The 18,937-nt window shown below is 42.0% G+C and overlaps 1 protein-coding gene across 1 annotated transcript in view; it reads right to left on the minus strand.

The window, feature by feature from the left end:
• LOC118787827 (oxysterol-binding protein-related protein 5-like) overlaps nt 1–17,937 on the minus strand; it is a 54,428-nt gene extending 36,491 nt beyond the window's left edge. Inside the window, exon 1 of the mRNA XM_036543528.1 lies at nt 17,525–17,937. The gene's annotated coding sequence lies outside the window, so the exon portion shown is untranslated. The remainder of the gene's footprint in view (nt 1–17,524) is intronic.
• Nucleotides 17,938–18,937: the final 1,000 nt, after the last annotated feature.

Consider the following 18,937-nt stretch of genomic DNA (forward strand, 5'->3'; position numbering starts at 1 on the left):
ACCATTGTTCCCTTGAGGGCTAATGTTAGCCTGAATTACTTCAGCAAACAGCCAGCCGCACAACTGGATAAAATCTGTAAACACTGTCAAATGTCAGATAACAGTATCATGCCACGTGACTGCATGTGAATGTAAATGTAAACGCAATGTCAAATGTCAAATGTAAAATATGCAAGCTGCCCTGGACGAGGGTGTGTCTGTCTGACAAATAACTGATGACAAATTAATGAGATGCTGTGTATGAGTGTAAGACTTTGGAATCAGTGGGAGATCAGAAAGTGAACAGCAGAAGCCAGCAGCTAAGGTGGTTTTAACAATCTTCTATCTGTCACAATACACAAGTACAATACACAAAAGTGTACAGTTCAGACAATTGTTAAAAAGGACTTTCTTTGCCTCGACCAGATTCAGGTCACATTTATTGGTCCCTCTGCCCCACAGTTCAATAGCAGTTAATTCCTTAAAAGCATACAGGCATCAAAACAATGACTGACCCATAACAACATCAGAGTGAGTGCTGTGGTAAGGAAAAGGATCTCACAGGCCAACAGCTGCTGGTTCGACTCTCTGGTGGAATAGTGCTATGTATTTAACCTAAACTGCCTCAACAGGTATCTATCTGTATGGGATAAAGTGAAAATTGTATTGTTACGGGAGTCGTCACTGTTAAGATAATATGCTAAGTCCACCAGTATTTGATGACCACTGAACTCAGTCTCTTACTGAAATAGATGATTCAACATCACAAACAGCAATATATTTGACTTGATGGTAGTTTTGCAAAGAGGCTAAGGGGTGCTCAATGTCACAGGTAAGGAACATTTGAATAATGGCTCAATCTGTCATGAAGTAAGCTCTGATTTCTCCATGGGGGAACTACTTTAAAACTCAAACATTACTCCAAAATTGGACTGGATATCCACCGTACTCATGATTTGAGCAACGCAAAAACAATAAATCATCTCTGTTTTAAGGTATTGGACTGTATTCTATGTCAGACTGCAGTATGATTAAAAGCCTAATCAGCTTGTGCAAAATTATTGCCTTTTCTATTTTTTGATGTCATTATTATTGTCATTTTAGATTGCAAATTTTACATTTTTGCATAACATGCCATATGAAATGTAGCGTTACCCCTATGAGCACGTGCTACCCTTCTCAGCTTAAATCCAGTCTGATAATACAGGGCATCCAACTCTATGGCCACAGTCAACATCATGATATGAGGAACTGGGGGTAGGGTGCTGAGCTATTCAAGTGTAAGTTGGAGATAACCTGTGATTTATCACAGGCCTATTACCCAGACAGTAATTCCATGGACATATTTAAAACAAGTGAAGAGTTTGTAAACCTTGACATGGGAACACAAAGGCAGACCTCATTAACAAGGCGTGACTGAGGTAACAGGCGAGCTTCAAGTCCGGCCTGAGGGCGTGAGTGATCCTGACAGAAAATGGCACCTTGTCATTTTCAGGCCAGATCAAATATCTCATTTATTAATCAATCAGCCATTTCTACAGCTGCTCTCCTTTCCTTTACATTCTTAACAAAACAAGCACTGCGGTGAAAACATTATGTACTCTGGTACCTACTACTGAAACCAGGAGCGACAGCTCAGCTTCATATTCACTGTGGGATTTCCACATATAGCTGAAATATTAAGGTTGCCTTTGGGCAAAAATGCATTCCTAACTTCACTATTTATAGCTAGCTAAAGTATCATTAGAGGCAAAGGCCTGCCTTACATCAACCTAGGCATTTCCTGCCCCCATGCTGAGAATGATCCAGTATGGGCCATATAATCTTGGGCTTATATGATCCTCTTTCAGTTTTGACTTACTCAAAAGAAAGAGCTAATACCTACAACTTTCTCCCAAGTGAAAACCTACAGGCAGTCTTTAATAGGTGTCTTAATTGTTCACGCGTACCAAAAAAAAAAAAGGTAGAGCTCATTTTGCAGCCTGCAGTGTCTCAGCTTCACTGCTGGCAAAAAGTAGTAAGCTGAGAGGCTCTCCACCGTGTAGGAACACAGTTTACGTCATGCAGTGAATTTATGATTGTACTTTAACTGACTTGGCAGTGCATTGGAAGAGGCAAAAACCGTTACATAATGGGAGCGAACTCAGGGCACAGCCAAAAAAAGTTAACACTATCTTTCTACCTCATGATTTACTTGCCTTTTTTTTTGGGGGGGGGGGGGGGGGGGGGGGGGGTAATAGTGTGCATATGCACTTATCCAGAGTGATTTGCAGTTACTATAAAAAACTTATTTAAAATACATAAAATTCATTTTACAGTTAAAGTAAAAGTGGAGTACAAAATAAAATTAACACAAACTGTAACTTTCAAGTGAGAATGTTAGAACTTCATACACATTGTTTGTTGCAAAGCAAAGCAGCACACACACAGCCATCTAGTTTATTTATTCACAAATTAGAAGTAGCAGAAAACTACTGAAACATGGTACTGAAACATGGATTTATACAAATTCAATAATTCTAAGCTCAATTGTGCTTGCATACATAGTGCCTTCTGTACCTGGTTCCATTCTACTGCTGGAGGGAAACTTCTGGATAATATAAGAAACAAAAGTTATTAAATGGAGAACTGCTGCCTCAACTATAACAAAATGTATAAAATAAAATAAGTTAGCAATCAAATGTCAAGACTGCACAAGATTTAGACTGGTTGGGTCAATCAGAAATGAAATCAAATCAAAACTTCAAGCATCTGCTAAAATTTGTCTTCAACTATTGAGGAACCCTAACTTATGAATATTCATGATATTCTTATTTTGAATCAACCAATCTGAATGAAAGTTACAAAATACTAGTGGTAGCAGGTTTTGTGAAGCCCAAAACTGGTGAAGCTACCATTTGCTATCAAGAACTCTCAGACTGGAATAGATCAAGTCTTATGATAGGTTCCTATGAGTCAAGGTGATTGATGACTCATGCTAGCCCCACCCATAATGGGATACATGAAGTCTTCTGTCCCTATAATTTTCCCCATCTGGGAAATGTTGCCATAGGAGACAGAATAAACACTGCCACAGAGTTTTCTAGAATACACATGGAGGACTTGCCATGGGACATGATGCATGACACAGCACAAGACAGCAACAACTGTAATGACAGTTACTAAATGAAAGTAAAACTGAATTCAAACCATGTGGTTCACTTTCAAATGAGCAGAAGAAACAGGTATAGTACAGTTTCCAAGCACTGTGAATATTAATCCAGATGTCCAAAACATAGGAGCACAAATAAATGCCAGACTTACCACAGTACTGTACGTGAGAAAAATGACAGTAAAATATCGGACAGACTTTCTCACTAACGTGAAATGTCTAAATCTGTTTCGATGAACTGGTGAGAGCTGACCTTTCACAACAACCAAACAAATGAAGACGCATGTACAGATCCCAGTGCCGCTGTTACGCTCTCTGCCTGGTGATTTCACCTTAAGACGTGAGCTTTAAAAAGCATCTGTTTCAAACCATGTGGGACTGGGCCCCACCCTGCCTTCCGCAGGAACCTGGACTGGGTACACGAGCGTTTGCCATTGTTCACTCCATGTTTGCCCAGCGAATGATTACAACAGTGCAGATTATCAAACGTGTCTGAATAACTGGTTCTGATTTCAAACAAATATCTACGCCCCCGGTTACAGGAAAAGCCTGGAGTGCACTCCCCGTCACATCCACAGGATTGGGATCCTGTTCATTTAAATCAGTCCTTTAGTCAAAACAATACACTGTACTCGCCTGCTTGGAATACCACGCCCAAGATTTGTTTCTATCCAATGTATTTTTTTTTTTTTGTTAAAAGCTACTGGCTCGCGTCTTTAACAACAGGGGAGGAGACTGGAGAGCGAGATAAGCGGGTTCTTAATACACCCTCCATCAAAACAAAGCACGGGGATCAAAGTCCAGACACAAGCCCTGTGTGCGCACCGCTCTGGAAGGAAATGCAATCTACTGCATGCTCCCTGTGAATCAGAGAAGCCTCACCAGGATGGGGAAGCTTTCTGTGCCTTTAAACTGCACCGCCGCAGGGACCGGGAATGCCAGAACGCAGCTATCCTAAATAAAACATGATCGGAGAGCAGTTCTGTGGGGCTGGTGAGGCTGAGCTGGAAAGCGACGGCTGAGGTACGGCGAGTCCTCCTTTGGAGGGCGGTGCCGGGAGCCCGCCAGAGCTGATCCACAATGCGTTTTAAACTGGGACACGATGGCTGCCTGGCCACTGCTGGCAGAGCTGTCCTCCTCTGTGGAGAGTGTGACATTATACTGGGCGCTTGGATGGGCGTGCTCGAGAGAGCAGCTTAGCGTGGACAATCTTATGGAGAAATACTACTCAGAATGCAAAATACATATACACACAGACACACACAGACACAAAGACATACACACACACACAATTTGGAAACCTGGTCAACCTGGATTTGGAGTCTTCTCTAAACTGGTAAGACTTTAATTACACGGTGTCTGGGTAGTGAGGCAAATAAAACAATGTGGGAAAAAAACAGAACTAGAAATCCTGAATTGAGTAATAGCATTGCTTCTGGTCCAAAACAGCAAATCTTTTCCTCCAGTTAAAGTGAGAAGCAATTTGATTGTAAGCCAGCACTCCCCATCCGTTTCACATAAATGACAGAATTTTAACACTGTGAATATTGGGCAGTTCATTCAGTATCATATTTTATTATCATACACATAAAAGAAATAACATTTGAAATACTTCTACTTTCACTTTAAACATTCAGTTGCTCCCAAATAGCCATTGAAAATACTCACAAGCAACAAAAAAGACTTATGCACATGTCGTCGCAATGCAACTGGGGTTGCGACCCTTTGGTTAAGAGCCTCTGGCTTAGACTGTGATTTGGCCTGAAAACAAAATCCTTAAGCCTTGGAAAGCAAGAAAGCCAACACTGTATTCACTCCATAAACTGGTCATTGTTTAGATCAAGAAGACTGCACACCCTTCACTAACAAGGGTTTCCGTCAGCGTCTTGCCAAAATGGAAATAGCAATTTGTGAATACACAGCAGCGGTCTGGATGGCTGATGAGGACAACTTGGTAGGAATGCCTCTTACCTCAGAAACCGCCAGACCCTTTCGCGGTTTTCAGCTGAGGGTGACACAACGTTTACCTTTTGCACAGCAGGAGAGACTGCGAGGCACCACCCTGACCAATGGTAGCTCGGCTGGGCTGTTGGGCTGTGTTCACCGTGCAGCTGTTGAACTCTACTGCGCTTATTAATGCCGCCTCCAGTCGGGACCCGCCCCCAGAGAGAGGGCGTCCTCCTGTTTGTTTTCCACCCTGGCGCTGGTTGGCAAAGTAAACACGGGTAATGGGACAGGTAGCACCAGGTCTCTCCACCCAGGGGAGTTTAAACACCCCACCCCCACGTACCTTGTGAGCCGCACTCTGCTTCACACGCCTGGTTAATGAGGTGTGCACAGGGCAGGCAGCTGCAGGGAGGCCAGCACCTCTAATGAGAGCGCTACCACCCAGAAGCCTCTAAAAGTGCCTTTGAAAAACCAAGGCCATTTCATGTGAAGACCATTTCAAGGCCTCCAGGTCTTCCTTCTTCCAGCTCATTTCTACTGCTAGATGATAGAGAGCCTTCTGAGCTGACTTCTCTGTTTCCCAGATAACAAGAGGTCAGAGCGCTGACATAATGGAACTGCTTATAGATCTCAACAGAAAACTGTGTGATGGCCAACATGCGTCTGTCCACATGTTCCAACGCCTGAGTGGGTTTTCTTTACGAAGAAAAAAAAAAATACTACCATTTGTTGGCACTATCAAATCTAGAGCACTTCTGTTGACTTTCTTCACATTTACTATAACAATGTTTATTTACAGCTATGCTTCATAGCCTCCAGGGTGAATGTAAGCATTCATCCCCAAAAAGAATGAAAGAATGATATGAAAATAAATCCAGTGGTGCTCCCTGGTATGTTTACCTGGTCAACAGGCATATTTGAGCAATCTGGCACAACTATCCACCGAGTAGCAATAAAGATGGTATTTTGTTTTTGGATGCTGGTCTTGTGGCAGGACTAGAAAAGAGAGCTTTATGCTCGGGCATTCTAACTGAGCTGAAGTATAATCATACACTCTGAAAATGAAAGTGCTGTTTAGGCTGACCAGATTCTTAACCCCTTTCTGACCGCACACGAGCGTGGACCGTTACCTCGGCCGTTGCTAATTAGACTCTCAGTGCCTCTGTAACTGAACACTTCCGGACTCATTTCTACACACATAATCAGGAAAGTGACGGTGGGTCTCCTCCCAAAGGCTTTCTTTTTTAGAAAGTCCCTTAAAAACACAACTGCAGCAGTTCTTTTTCACCCCAGTGTTGTTGCTGCCAAGTCCCATTAAAAATGCACGCAACCCAAAAATAAAAGCACTTACAGAACCAAGCTCAGTGCGGATCGAACACAGATCTAGGTTATATAACTTTCCAAACACAGCTCCAATTACTGTTTGAGCTCTTCGCGTCAGCAACGGCGTTCTCTGGTTGGGGGTGGCACTCAAACAGGGTTCCAACTAATGGAAAAGTAGGTCAGGGCAACTTCTAAAGCTCAGTTAGAGGTTGGCTTTCAGGAGAATCCGCGTGCCATACAACAAGTCAAGGGTTGCCAGTTTGACTCGGTTACACCCTTGGGCACAGTGCTTAGCCTGAAATACCTCAGTAAATAGCCTGTAAAATAGATAATGCACAAACACTGTGAACTATGCAAGCTGATCTGGATAAGAGTGTGTGCTAAGCAACTGTAATGTAAATATGATAGAGATAAAGCTGTCCTTGACAGAGTAGTCACTGACCAGGGTCATTGAATGAAATAAAAGACATCATTATTACCTTAGCATACGATTCATACAATTACCGAGGCATAGAATAACTCTGTGGTGTCGTGGTAGAGCAGATTTACTTCCCTCCCTTCCCTCCTAACATCAAACAACAAGTTCATGGTTAGGTTGCTGATACATTCATGAGTCATCAGGAAAAAAATGACCTCATTCGTCATCACTCCTGTCACTCTGTAAACTTACTATGTATAACTATTTTTGAAATCAATATGAACACTGATCCAAAGAAATCTATTTGGGTGAGCAAAGTTATTTGATAGCACTAGGCCTATTTACTATGACGGTAAATACACACACGCACACGCACACGCACACACACACACACACACACACACACACACACACACACACACACACACACAGAGGTAAATGTAGAAAACTGCCATGCAACAACATTAAGACCCTCTCTTCGAACACCTGAAATCAGGTTAACGGCCTACTGCGTGGAAACTTCAGACACTCTTAATCCTACGGACTTTCTAAGACGTGGCAGATAAAAATCAGCTGTTTGCAGGTCTCCTGTTCAGTAACCCAACACCATGGCATTTTCTCTTATGCCAGCTTCTCACAGGCGGGTGGCCTGGACAGCTCCCCAACAGGCGCCTCCCCAACTATGTCCAGTTCCTCACCTTTCAGAGATGGGTCTACAATTACAGAGTGCGGCCATGGCTGTCGGGCTGGAGTGAGCACTCATTTGCCAGCGTGGGACTGAGACACAAGCCGATGATGAACACTGCTCTGTCTGTAAGGGCTGTCCTTCAGTTCCCTCTGTTATTACTCTCAATGCCAACTCTCCCTGGTTGTGCAGTATCCACTGCCAGAACTGCCACTCGCATAGACTCGGACTAGTGGGCCGTCTATTTCTTCCATTGTCATTTTGCAGAGCCACAAATGAGGCTAAAGCCGGGGATACACACACCTAACGGTTTGTCAGAAACTGCTGGTGGCTGACTTCCACCTGTAGTCTCTGTGTGTGTCCCAAACATAGTGTGTAGCTGCCTGCCATTGATGGCTGCCATTCCTGATTAAACATGTAGAATCAGCATTACCTATCAATAAGAGTATTTCAGTCTTGAGCCAGTTAGAGTGAAGGGGGGCATCCCTTTGAGAAAAGGGAAATAAACACCAATGATGAAGAGGAAGATGGCTTACTTTCATGTTCACCCAAGAAGAAAGGAGATGCTTTGATGATACTTGGATGATTTTTCACTCAAAAAATGCAATGGCAGGTCTTCAAAATGCAATGTCAATCACAAAATTTGTTATTATTGTTTTGCTCTGGTGTTGTCTTGTTGTCATTACAGAAAATTAAAGAAAAATTATCATCAGACTATAACAGTTTAAACAAGTCAGTGATACTCGGCTAATGTCTATTTTATTTAATTTTTATTTAACCATTATTTAAATAGTCCCGTTGAGATCTCTTTTCCAGGAAAAACCTCGCCAAGAAGCTAGGTAACTATCATTGACAGTTAACTATAACTGCTGTATTTAATGCTGACAACTGGTTCACTGTGTATTACTTCCTATAATTGTTTGTAAAACATCACCAAGTTGGTCACTAAAATGAAAGGAGGAAAACGGAAAACATGAAGTCAGTTTAAAAGGAGACTGTAATAACACTTAACATGTTTTTTTTTTTTTTTTTTACCAAGACTCTGCATAAAGAGACACAAAAATGTGTCTTGAACAGTATTGTCCAGATTTAGCAGATGAGATGTTACAATACAAGCGTAGTTGTATCATAGTGATTTTTTTTCCATGTCAAAGTTAATTTGGCAGGAAGTTTCCAATACAGTCCTATTTTTTACCAATACAATGCACTCTAGCACACTATGCCATACCCTCGTGACACTGTATCCCTCATATATTAAGCCCTTAAGACCTTAAGACCGAAGATTAGTAGCTTCTGTCTGACAACTGTCGAAAGATAATGCAGAAAAGTAGCGGTTTAGACAAAACATTCAAAACATGCTGTTATTGTCACATTGATATACGGTAAGCCCTGCCCTCTTTTACACTATCACCATGACATGATTACTGTGGTCAGTGTTTCATTTTAAAACAGTGAAAACAAGGAATGAAGGGGGAACTGTTATAACCTGGAGAGTGTAAGTGATGGTTTATGAATGGTGAGTGAGATCCTCTTCAGAGAAAGGGTAGGAACAGATATCATGACCCTGGAGCTCAGTGTTAAAATCAGATTGCAGCACAATGTTCTTTTGAGCCCTCAAATCTGTAACCAGGTACAGCAACCATTACCAGCTTTTAAAAAATTAAATCATAAGCCACTCCTGATTAATGGATTAATGGATGTCCATGAGCCTTTCCCGGGAGTCATTTTACAGCAGGAAGACAAGTTTATGTGTTAGCCCGTGTCAAATTTTTACATGCTATGCATCTTTTTATTCTTGACAGTGTACACTATCAACTGGTTGTGTTGAAGGGGGAATTCTGTATGAATGTTGAGCCTGTGGGACAGGCTGAGTGAGGAGGAGACAGAATGACAAAGCACATTTCCTCCCCAGAAGACCATTGTGGAAAACCTCAGCTCCTTAGCCTGCCTTTGTTTGACCTCTCAGGGCAACTCGCAGGAATTCACAGCAAAAATAAATCTGCAAGCTTGACCGAGTTCCGGAGGCAAAGTTCATTTTCAGTGTTAACACGAGCGCCCGGAGCGGCAGCACTGCTCTCCATTGGAGAGCCAGGCTTCTCTATCCTGTTACTGTGTTTGTTTCTTCACTGGCAGTGTCATCAGAAAACAATAGGTTACACAATGAGGTCAGCACTGATATCCAGACATTCTGTCTCTGTAATGTACTGTATTTTCTGGACTGTGATCAAATGGGTGAAATCTGACCACACTAAGCATCCTCTAAAAACCACTCACTTAGAGTTAATCTGAAGAAAAAATGCAACTGTTTCCACCAACAAAATAGGCCATCAAGACATAATGGCACGGATAAACTGTTGTTGCTGGAAGGACATTCACAGCATGTTCACCTAGAGACTGAACAGTATCATTTCTGCCGTGACTGCCAGTCACTCTCTAATCTGGCCTTCATTTCATACATGCCAGAGCCTTTTTATCTTTCTTAATCTTGTGATCCACCATCAATCAATACAGTGAACATTCTGCAGGATGATCCCAGAGTAGCCCTTAAACTAGAGTCTCTGGTCATCTGCAAGTCTAGAATTTTTAATCTGAGTGATTTGGGTCATATCCCCATGCTTCAGAATAAATGTTATATATATTTGCTTCATAGACATCGGTGTTTCATCAGCTCTGCACAGATCTGTAATGGGAGGAACTGTTTTTTTTTTACTAATAAGCAAGACATTTACTCTTCAGGATGGCAGGTTTCAGACAAGAACTGCTCTTGCACTGGGAAACCACAGGGGTCTGTTCCTGAGGAACCGTTGATAGAAGAAGTTAAACCTACCTAGTTTCACGTTGTTATCAGATACTAATAACCTGGAACATACACTCCATGATTCTGACCATTCAAATCAATATAGACATGGTAATGATTCTGCTGAGCATGATTCTGCACCATGTTGTGCCCAAGATCTTTGCCGAAATGAGTTTTAAAGAATGTCTAGCTGGTCAGAGAAGTTGGTGGAGCTACCAACAGCCAATGAAAAATGGCCACAGCATCAGCTTTATACTAGCCCTATGAGGAACAACTTTAATCTCAATCAGGGAAGAAAAGTTGCATCACGCTTGCTGTGATGTCACATTAACTGACAATCTGATTTTGTAGTTTCTGGACCTGCTGCACCAACGTGTCAACCATGTGTAAGGTACTGTACAACTCATTCAACATCTCAGTTTCCATTCATAAAATCTTTTCACCCTATTCGATGTTCCTGCAGTAGCAATACTGTAATACCAAGTATCCTAGCACTAAGCAACCCACTTCAATTGTCCTGGGACAATGCGGCATCAATCCTGTGAATTAACCTAGATTTTCAGCAGGATAGAAAAGCCAGTATTCCACTAAAGGACTCAGTGCAGTGCGCCAATGATTAATTCAAAGAATGAGATCTTTTTGCGGGCTGTGGTCAAATCTGAACCGGTGAGGTTAAAGGTGATCTTTTCCTACACTCAAACCCTGCAGCTCTGTCTGAATTATCAGTGTTCAGGCTTGGGAGAGTCGCTGGGCAGCGTGTCAATGGGAAGGTATAACCGTAAGGAGGAGGTCTCTCCGGAGTTCCCTTCCTGTCCAGACATGCGTCCAAGGCCCTTGCATCTCTCCTCACGCCCACTCAGACCTTTGGGATAACACTTTGTTCCACCCTTTTGGCCTGTTCTCACTTACTGAGAGAAAACAACACCAAACTGTGCCTGACTAGTATCTCCACTGCTAATTATCACCCTATCCCATGGCAAGTAGTGTTTTTTTGTTTTGTTTTTTTTTGCCGATATACTACTAGAGGTGGTTCAGGAAATCGTGGCTTCCCAGAGAAAGCAAGGAGTGAGCGAAACTACAGTAAGAAAACAAGCCGAGTGTCTTTTCATTTCCATCCTTTCAAACAGAAATCCTGATGCAGAGGATCAGCCAGCGTCAGCATTTACTGAAGTCCCACGGAAGACACAGCACATTCCAGAAAGCCTCTTCCCTTATGCAACCAGTGAGAATGTCTTACATATTTAAACCCCCTGCCTCCACAGATGACTGTATGAGGGAATACAGGGGCCTGTTTGTCATTCCTGGGCCAAGCACCAGACATTAGTCAGACGGAGGAGGGGAAAGCATGCTGCTTCAGCCACAAAAAATGATCAATTTTCATTCAATTGCTTAAATTACTAATGCTGAAAATTACACACTGAACCCCAAAGAGCCTCACGTCGACTGGATTATCTGCATTTTAAGCTCGATTGGGTTTTTTTAATAAAACAACAATGCATTTTGGAGGAGCTAAATGAACCTCAGAAGCATATTTCATATTTTTCACAAGGTGTTAAAAAAAAAACATCATCGGTTTCTCTTTGACCCCTGCTTTTTTCACTGTTTTGGTAAAAAACAGAAAACTTAAAAGATATAATGAGCAAGATGATTACAGCTGTTCTGTTGCTAAAATCTAAAAAAAAAAAAACAGAGGTCATGATTCAGAGCCCTAGAAACATTTTGTCTGGGTGACAACAATTGGGCCTGAATTTTGATGCTTCCGGTGGAACATAGTGATCAAAGATATGGGGAAACACTTGACATTTCGTTTGAAGTGCACATATTGACGTATCCCCACAGCAACCTTTTTTCTGCCTGAGAATTATGGCCAAACTTGGACACTTCCGGGCTCCAGTGGGTACAGAAACATTGACTCATGCGTTTGTCTCTTCAGGGTAGAAACAGGCTGTGCTAAAATGATGCAGTTACAGTAGGATTTTGACTAAGGCTGAGAACAGTAAACAAAAGCACTGAACAGGATTTTGTGTAAGTAGATGTAAGAATTTCAAGCTTCCTCCACTTCCAACCACACTCTGTACAGGAATCATGAGCGGTCTCATTATTACAATCTACATTGTAAAATAATACCTCTTCAGGTTCTTATTCCGCTAACATTGATGATGAGTAGATGGGTTCCCTTGGCAATAGAGTAATAGAGACTTGCTATTGGCTTTCCCTCCTATGGCATTCTTGATGATTGGCTGACACCCCACTTGGCCTTGACTTTGCATGAGTCTGGACTGTTTCCACGACTGTGGGGCTCCATTTGCCTAAGACCTGTTAAATCAGAGCTGCAGCGGCTATGAACTGTTTCTATCTTTGGAGCCTAACAATTCATGTCAATGTACTTCATTCACACTGGCCACGCTGAAATGAATACAGAGCTTGGACTGTTTCACTGATATTCCCAATAATTTAGAGAAAGAGGAAACGGTACAGTGACTGCAGGTTTAAACAAGGTCCATGTAGGTCTCTTTTTTAATGCCACCTCTTTTGTCTCATATGTAACCATTCATAGTATCAACCAGTCAGTGTCAACTACTTCTCATGAAGTTTATTATGGAATGACCTGGATCAGTCTGGTTCCCCTGGTGTTTGTGCCTCATCGTGTGGCTGCCAAGAACTGATGAATTTTGAATGTTATGAGCGCTTTCAGAAGTCCAGCAATACTTAGTTATTTAGTATTCAGCATCCCTATCCATGCTAAAGAAGGACCCCAATCTGTGAGAGCTGATGACCTTCAGACAGATCCCAAGGGAAAATAAAAGTTTCCACACACGGGAGGAACCAGGAGGACAAATGCCAAAGACAGAGAGAATAAAATCCAACTGAGAGAGCCAGGAAAGATTTACAATACAACTCACATTAACCACTTGAGACCCTTTGGCCTGATTTAATGCAGATGAAAAGCCAGAACCAATGCACTGTGGTTACTCCTGGTGCCCATGTGCAAGGGGGTCGGAGTATGGCTGCTATTGACTTGCTGTCTCAGAGCTCGTTATCACATCCCCATTCTAAACAATCGCAAACAAGCAGTTGGAATGAAACAGAGTCTTATGGCTTTGCTGTCTGTAGCACTGAACTGGTAAATTACACTGACCACAGGTCAGGAGGCAGCTCCTTGTCAGGAGTGTTCATTTTCTAAAGAGTCTAGCATCTCTTGTACATTACTGTAACAAGGGAACAAAATGGCTTAGTCCTACCAAATAGAAACATCACTGAGCACTGGTGTTGCTATCACTGTATACTTATTTTTGAGGAAGTAGCAAAGAGTGACACATAAATCTTACTAACACAAAACCTGATTCACACCAATTTTAAACAATTTGTTCACTCACAAAAAAAGATGCCAAGGAAACCTTCCCAGCTAATGTACAAGTAAAGTGCTATACTTGTTGATCTAAAACAAAAGGCCACTTCTATTATTTCATCATTCATGAGCAGTAAGATGAAAACTTGTCCATGCAAAACTCTAGTCTACATTAAGCCAAGTTCCTGTTTTGAAAACTCAGAAACAATGTATTGCACCAACAAAAGCACTGTTGCTCATCCTATTTTTCTTTTTTCATAATTAAATAGGAATTAAAATGTCAGAGGTTTCCCACATTTACAAACTGTAGTCTTAGTTGAAGGTTCACCTGGAACCTACAGCTCATTCTACAGAACACAAAACGTTTTTGTTAAAAAGACTAGAATAATCAAAGAGCACAATTTTACATAAATGTACCTATTTTGTATCATTATTTTGTCTATTTCTATTTAATCAACAGAATATACTATAGAATATATTTTCTTCACGTTACAAGCAGCTTTCCTATCTGAACATCTGGATTCCATTTATCAAAAATATACGACTGGTCAGTGCATGTTATTTTCAGTAGCTTTGCTACTTTTGCCCTGGACATCCAAACTGCACTCGCAGAACACATAAAATGACTGAGGCTTGTGGCAAAGAGGCTTGGGTTGGCCATTTAGGACTGAGTCATGCCACATTTTCTCTCATGCCTTTTCAGGATGTTGCAAGTCTTTTTTGATCATTGTTCCTTTTAAGGATGATGCAAGACTTCGCTTACGGGCTTTGGAACAATACCTGGCTCCGGCAGGGAGAGCAGGAGGTAATGGGGCACGCCTGCACTGCTGCACACATGGCACCGGTTGCTGGCAGGGCTTAATGCATCGAATAACAGAGAAAAATGCGGCATGCGGGTGAAGTCGTTTCTGCCCATATTTCTGTATTCGCAAGGCAGCGCTGCAGATCAAAACAAAGCCCGGCGAAGGATAACGCACGATGCCACAACAAACAGGACTTTTCGGGGAAACGGCTGGGAGGCCCGGCAACGTGAAGCCGAACACCTACGGAAAGCACGGAATGGTGTGTCAAGGGAACGCTCCCCTGGCGAGCAACACTCTGTGGAATGAAACCGTCTGCACAGACCAGAGGGACGGGGGACGCAGGAAAAATGAGACAGAGAGGAGGGAGAAGAAAGGCACACTTATTGCGGAACAAAGAACAAGAGGCAAACTGTGAGGCAGTGTGATCTCACTCACTTTCACTGCTGGTTCCCTAAATGTCACCAGACGCTTCACTTCAAACATTCTACTGGTCGCCCAGTAGTTTTTTTTTTTTTTTTTTTTTGCTTCTTTGAGTGCTTTGTTCCCTTTTTTAGCTAGATAATTTAGTGAATTTTAGTGTTTAAAGTCTTACCAAGATTTCACTTATTCAGTCTTATTTCATATATAAAGTGACAACAGAGCTGCTACCTCTTAGGTTGTCATTTCTGTCTGACAGGGAATGTGCCATGAAAGTGTCCAAACAATCCTACACTACACAGTCCCACACATCACAAAATGCAGCTGAAGGCTGTATATTGTAGACCATGCATTTCCAGACAATGGGTGTGACTAAAGACCAAGACATAAAATAATTGGCTACCTCAGTCTCGGTGACAGTTTGGAATCGACTGAGTCAATTCTGTTAGTCCCAACATTAATATCATTTTGACAGACTGTAATGCCAAAAAGCACAAGAAAGCCTATAGTGCTTTCAGATTTAATTTGTTTTGATTCAGTTCTTTAGAGTCTAAAATATAAATCAGATGAAAGAGTGAGTAGCTGACAAAACAAAAGAGGCTATATTCTTTTGGGTTTGAAAATGTCTGAATATATGTCAGGGTTTTTTGTATTTATTTTGGGTTTTCTGCTCAGACTATCCCACCTTCATGCAAACTCATGGGGTACCTATAGTTTGGTGTTATTATGTTTGGTTTCTGAGAATGTCTTCATATTTTGGCCTTATTGCCTTACTGTTATTATTTCAACCAGGTGTATTGGCATTTCATTGTTGGCTAAGGAAAGACCTCATCTTTGGATTAAAGAGACCCTTGGCCTGACCTCTATACAATGAAACAGATATAAGGGTTACTGAAGTGGTATTAGAGGGCAAAGATTATCTTCTTTTCATCAGTTTCAAGCTGAGATGGGCAGATGTTCTTGATGGGCTTTAATGGGTGTAACATTATGATAATGGTGTATATTCTACAATGTATAAATACTTTTTTTGAAATCCAAGATTTACTTCAATTTCAATAAAATTGTTCTAGGGTATATTTACATTTGTCTTCCCTGTGCTGCTACTGTAATACAACAACAACAACAACAACAAAACTGTGAAAATGCCACCGTAAGAACAGAAGTGGAAATCCGTCACAGACCAATCCTTGAACCATGGTTTGGGAACTGCTGTCATTATTCACATTTCATGGTGCTGACGATTCTACAGTTACCCAGTACATCTCTGTTGCACACTGCTAAATCCTGAAACCACAAGGTCCCACAAGCGTGCGTTGCTTTGGTATAATAACCATTGGACTTGAACAAGCCTACTGACACCACAGTGCTTGGCCGCCTCCTGGAGAACCCACATAAACAGAAAGAAGCACCCACAGCTGTGCCAGCACCTGAAATACGGCACCGTTAACAGGACTTCAATGGATTTACAGTCAGCCACCCAGATAAATGGAGTGAACATGGGCGAGACAACTCCACTGAGCTTAACTGCAGATGGCACAAACGGAGACCACATTGACTGGAGCATTAAACTGCAGGAGCTTGAGGTGTAAAACTCGCAAGAGACGGAGCGGACTTTGCACCTGCAGTCTCCGGAGGCATACAAAACAACAACCAGAAACACAAACATGCTGGAAATCCAGCTCTCATCTCTACAACATAAATGCAGGAATGAATTATGTATGCACCACAGCACGTTGTGCTTTACTGATATTTAATGCTGTGTCTCATCTAAACGTACACACACATAAAGTATCCAGGCTGACAGACTGAGGCCACTTAAGAATAACGAAGGCAACAGTGACTACACAAAAAATTTCCGTTGTTACGTGAATATACTGCATTAGAAAAGTTTATTGTGAATTTTTTGTCAGCGCTTCAATATCTACGAATTATTCTAAAATCAGACAACTGACCGATTTTTAAACATTAACAATTACTCGGTTCGCCCGTTTAAAACACTGCTTCTGACGGCTTGCTCGTTGGCTGCTGTTTTGTAAACAGCTTGGCTATATAACCCTGAGGTGGTGACACACAGTACCGTTCTCCGATTTCAAAACTCACGTTGTGTGCCAGCCCCGGCTTCGCCAATTCTGCAGATTTTCAAGAATCGGTATAACCATACTATTCTTCACATAGCGTTTAGCCTTTATGCTATGAGTTTCTTTTCATACGGAGATCGAATCACTCCGTATCACTCCCAATTACTATAATTCAGACTAAAGACTGGACACGTTGTGGTCAGCTAGAGGGCTAAGTTTCGGTGACCACACTGGGGTTGATCTCTAGACTAGCGACAGTACTCATAACGCTAGTATCATCTAAAAGAGAATGATGTACAAACTATATGTCATATCCACACTGTTGAATCCATATAAATTCACAAGCTGAGCTAGCTACAAGTGTATTTCACACTCCCACTTAGGGAAATATAACATAACTCACCTGTAATAACCAAATCGGCACTGTTTCTTGTCAGCGATACACAAATTTTTTCATTGCATTTTCTCCCATTCTGTGCGACATTCCTAAGCAGAGCTAAAGTCGTGGCTATCTATACCTTGTCACATGTGCCTGCTACAGAAAATAGCATCAAAACATCGCTTTAAAGTAGGCTACCTGGCAGTGAAAGTTGATGATACTGATCTTGTCCACTTTCGGTCCTCGTAGCGCAGCAGCTCTTTAGACTGCTGGGGATCGCTCCTGCACATCAAGTTCAACGTGCTATTCGGGCTAATGATTGTTACACTACGGGTGGAATCGCACGGTAGTCAATCGTTACTTGGATAGCTAATGTTCATACTGCCGATCTAAGGTTCTTCGTGAAAGCACCAAGGATCGAGGGTAAGGAGAAAATAACGAACGGTTAAAACGGGAAAAAATAAAATCACATGAACATCACAGCAACAATCCAACGTGTCTGGAGTAGCGCGGCGCTCCGCTTGCGACGGTCGCAGTGGCGGTATGAGACAAATAGCGGGCCAGTGGAAGTCATTAACATCTCAAAGCCACAGCCATGCAGCTGTTCGGTCGCGGCAATGGCAGGAAATACCAGAGAAGTTGAGAACACAGAGGGAAAAGAGGGTGCAGACTAAACGTGGGGCGGAGCACGGAGCTGGATTTAATTTGTGCAGTCTAACGGTATGCTAAAGGCAGCGGTGGCTAAGGATTGGTTTGTTTAGAGGAAAAAAAAAACTGGCAAAATTTTAGCATTTGGCTACACCGCGGTGTTTTCAAAACATTCAGTAGTCATGGATGTGTAATAGGCTCTTTGCAAATATGCCCACGTCACAGCATGATATATGGGAAATAGAGGCCTATAGGCCTATACTATAATCTATTAAAATTGGGTCATATCGATAGATTGACGTACCACTTCCAATTATAATATTAGAGCGCCCTCGCTACCTAGTGACCCATCCAAAAAGCAGCGGTCTGCAACTATGACAACGAGTTAATCAACTCATCTTAAATTGTCAAACGGCCCTTTTCTCAACATTCATATACCATTTTCATTTACTCATTGGAAACCTGACTGTCATAGCTACCTGAAAACATGTTTAAAAGTCCTTGTCTGTTGGTCTGTGCTTCCTCCCCCACAAGGTCAAGATTCCATAGCAACGGTTCAACTGTCAGTAAAGTGGGTGGCGAACAAATTCCCCGAATTGACAGAGCGGGCCTACCGTTTTCCACGAGATTATCATTACACAGTGAGAATTCTCATTGGAATACTTTTTCATAGTCAGCCTTTTCAGTTGCCAGCCTAAGACGGTTTGAAAATCAAGCCTTTATGCTCTTTTTTTGCATTAAAACAGCATTTGTACACACAGTCGTCTGTCTGATGTAGATTCAGAGGCGTTGTACTGCCCCCTGTGTCTTGTGGTTGAAAACGCTCTTACGATTTGGAGGTTTTTTTAATGTTTAGAAGAGAACGGATTTCCCCCGAGCTACCATGATACAGCAGATTTCTGAACTGCATGGCGTTGCATCTGGGTGAGATACGAGGATAGACAGTTAAGGAAATCGCGCTAT

Source organism: Megalops cyprinoides, chromosome 13 (assembly GCF_013368585.1).
Source record: "Megalops cyprinoides isolate fMegCyp1 chromosome 13, fMegCyp1.pri, whole genome shotgun sequence".
Lineage (NCBI taxonomy): Eukaryota > Metazoa > Chordata > Actinopteri > Elopiformes > Megalopidae > Megalops > Megalops cyprinoides.